This window comes from Chrysochloris asiatica, unplaced genomic scaffold, assembly GCF_000296735.1.
Source record: "Chrysochloris asiatica unplaced genomic scaffold, ChrAsi1.0 scaffold00002, whole genome shotgun sequence".
NCBI classification, from domain to species: Eukaryota; Metazoa; Chordata; class Mammalia; order Afrosoricida; family Chrysochloridae; genus Chrysochloris; species Chrysochloris asiatica.
The window spans coordinates 40,698,669-40,702,670 of NW_006408520.1; positions in this window are offsets into that span (position 1 = coordinate 40,698,669).

Genomic DNA, 4,002 nt, shown 5'->3' on the forward strand with positions numbered 1-4,002 from the left:
ATAGTGTCAGAAGATGAATCTCTAATGTTGGAAGGCTCACAAAATACAACTGAGGAAGAGTTGTCTCCTCAAAGTAGAGTTTACTGTGATGCTGTGAATGGAATTTAGCCTTTGGGACCTTCATTTGCTGATGGAGCACAACTCAAAATGAAGAGAAACAGCTGTACACACCCATTAATAATTAGAACATGGAATATATGAAGTATGAATCTAGGAAAATTGGTAATTGCTAAAATTGAAATTAAACACATAAACATCCAGAATCTAGACATTAATGAGCTGAAATGGGCTGGTACTGGCCATTTTAAATCTGCTAATCATAGGTTTACTATGCTGGAAATGACAAATTGAAGAAGAATGGTGACACATTCACCATCAAAAAGAACATTTCAAGATCTATCTTGAAGAACAAAACTGTTGGTAATAGGGTATTATCCATATGCCTACAAGGAAGACCAGTTAATACCATGATTATTCAAATGTATGCACCAACCACTAAAGTCAGGTATGATGAAATTGAAGAATTCTACCAATTTCTTCAGTCTAAAATTGATCAAAAATGCTGTCAAGATGTAGTGATAATTACTGGTGATCGGAATGTGAAAGTTGAAAACAAAGAAGAAGGACCAATAGTTGGAAAATATGGCCTTTTTGGTGATAGAAATGGTGCTGGCAATCACATGACAGAATTTTGAAAGACCAATGACTTCTTTATTGCAAATACTTTTATTAAACAATATGAAAGGTGATTATACACATGGACCTCACCAGATGGACTACACAAAAACCAAACTGACTACATCTATGGAAAGATGTGGTGGAAAAGCTTCATATTATTCAACAAAAGGGACGGACTGTGGAAAAGACAATCAGTTGCTCATATACAAAAGAGATTGAATCTGAAGAAAATTAAAATAAGTCCACAAGAGACAATATATAACCTTGAACATGTCCCACCTGAATTTAGATACCATCTCAAGAACAGATTTGAAGCATTAGACTCTAAAGACTGAAGATATGAATAGCTATGGTATGACATCAAGAATATCATATTGAAAAAAACTAAAGGTCATTAAGAAGATAGGAAAGAAGAAAAAGACCAAAACAGATGCCAGAAGAGACTCTGGCACTTGCTCTTCAGTGTAGAGATGCTGAGGCAAATGAAAGATATGAAGACAAAAAGAGCTGAATCAAAAATTTCATAGGTCAGCTCAAGAAGACAAAGTCAAATATTATAATAAAATTTGTAACGACCTGGAATTAGAAAAACAAAAGGAAAGAACACAATCAGCATTTTTCAAGCTGAGGGACCTGAAGAAAAAATTCAAGCCTTGCTTTGTGATATTGAAGGAGCCCTCATGTGGCACTGTGGGTTAATGCACTAGACAGCAAAGTCAGTTTGAATCACAAAGTCAGTGGTTCAAGCTCACCAGCTGCTCCTTGGAAACCCTATACAGGTTTGCTAAGGGTCAGAAATGACTCAACAGCATGTAACAACAACAACAACGGACAAAATATTGAATGATGCAGAAAGCATCAAAAGAAGATGCAAAGAATATCCAGAGTCACTGTACCACAAAGAAATAGTTGATATTCAACCATTTCAAGATGTAGCCAATGATAATAAAGGAAGAAGTCCAAGGTGCATTGAAGGCATTGACAAAGAACAAAGTACCTGCAAATGGTGGAATGTAAATTGAAATCTTTCAACCAACTGATACAGCACTGGAGGCACTCACTTATCTATGCCAAGAAATTTGGAAGACAACTACCTGGCTAACTGACTAGAAGAGATCCATATTTGTGCCCATTCCAAAGAGAGTGATCCAGCTGAATGTGGAAATTACTGGACAATCTCAATTATATTGCATCAAGTAAAATTGTGATAAAGATAATATAAAAATTACTGCAATCATATATTGACAGAGAACTTCCAGAGCAGATTCAGAAGAGGACTTAGAATGAGAGATACCATTGCTGACATCAGATAGATCTTGGCTGAAATCAGAGAATACTAGTAATTTGTTTACCTGTGCTTTATTGACTTCACAATAGCCTTTGATTATGTGGATCATCATAAGCTACAGAAAACATTGTGGAAAATGTGTATTCCAGAACACTTTATTGTGCTCATGAGGAGCTTGTACAGAGACCAAAGGCAGTTCTTAGAAAACAATAAGGAACACTGAATGGTTTAAAATTAGGAAATGTGTGTGCCGAGGTTGCATTCTTTCACCATACTTACTCATTTTTTATGCTGAGAAAATAATTGGAGAAACTGAATTATGTGTAGAAAATTGTGGCATCTGGATTGGGAGAAGACTCATTAACAACCTGTGATATGCAGATGATACAACTTTTCTTGCTGAAATTAAGATTTGAAATAGTTACTGATGAAGATCAAAGATCACGAATTTCAGTATGGGTTGAAAACAAATATCTTCACCACTTGGTCAATAATAACATCACAATAAATGGAGAAAGGATTGAAGTTGTCAAGGACTTCATTTTGCTCAGATTACCCATAAGTACTCAATGAAGCAGCAGTCAAGACACCAAACTTGATGCAATTGCACTAGGCAAATATGCTACACAAGATGTCTGTAATGTGTTTAAGAGCTAAAATGTCAGTTTGGGGAGTAAGGTATAATGACCCAATCCATGGTATTTTCAATAACCTCATATGCATGTGAAAGCTGGACAGTGAATAAGGAAGTCCATAGAAGGATTGATGCACTTGACTTATGGTGTTAGAGGAGAATATTAAAAGTACCATGGACTGCCAAAAGAACAAACAAATCTGTGTTTGAAGTACAACCAGAATGCTCCTTGGAAGCCAGGATGGCAAGACTTCATCTCTTAAACTTCAGACATATTATCAGAATCCTGGAGAAGGATATTATGATTGGTATCTTGGAGTTTCAAAGAAAAAGAGGAAGACCCCCAACAAGATAGATTGGTAGTGGCAGCAGCAATGGGCTCAAAGAGCAATGGTTGTGAGGTTGGCCCAGGACCAGTTGTGTTTTGTTCTGTTTTGCACAGGGTCACTATGAGTCAGCACCAATTTGATGGAACTAAAACAAACAACAAAATATTAATAAGATCTTATTCCAACAATTACAATAATCAAGTCTAATTACATCTAAAATATATCTTAATTTGGAAAGAAAACCTGAACTACAGATGAGTATCCGGACAAAGAAAGAAAATGGTAAACTATAGCACCGTCAATTTTTTTTCTCCTTTGAAAGTTGCCAGTATGAATACAAACTAATCCAACCACTATATTATTCTTTATAAAAATGAAAAAATGTAAAGTATCAGAGAATAAAATAGGTCTTTGGAATTTAAAAGTAGATAATAAGCAAAGGTTTATCCTTGTTGTTAAGTGCCATCGAGTAAGTTCCAACTCATAGCAACCCTGCATAGGGTTCTCAGGAGTGGCTGGTGAATTTGAACTGCTGACCTTGTGGTTCAAACTGACCTTGCGGTGCAGTGCTTTATCCCAAAGTGTCACACCAGGACAGTGTGAAATAAATCCTCATTTTTTTGCTACTCTGAAGTTCAGAGTAAAGGACTTGTTTTTCGTTAGAAATTTCAGAGATTTATAAAGGCATAGCCAGTGAAGGGAGGTGCACAAGAACACCCAAATTTGCAGATAGTACCCATTTGACCTAGCTTGGATGGCTTGATGATCACAACTCCATTGTTGTGGTTATTGTTGTTAAGTGCCATCGAGTTGGAGCCGATTCATAGCAAACTTATACACAGCAGAATGAAACACTGCCCGATCCTGGGCCAGCCTCACCACTGTTGCCACACTTGAGCCCATTGATGCTGCCTCTTGGACAATCCATCTTGTTGGGGGTCTTCCTCTTTTTCTATGATCCTCCACCTTACCAAACTTGATAGCCTTCTCCAGTGACTGCTCCCTCCTGACAATATGTCTGAAGTATGAGAGACGAAGTTTGGCCATCTTGGCCTCCAAGGAGCACTCTGGCT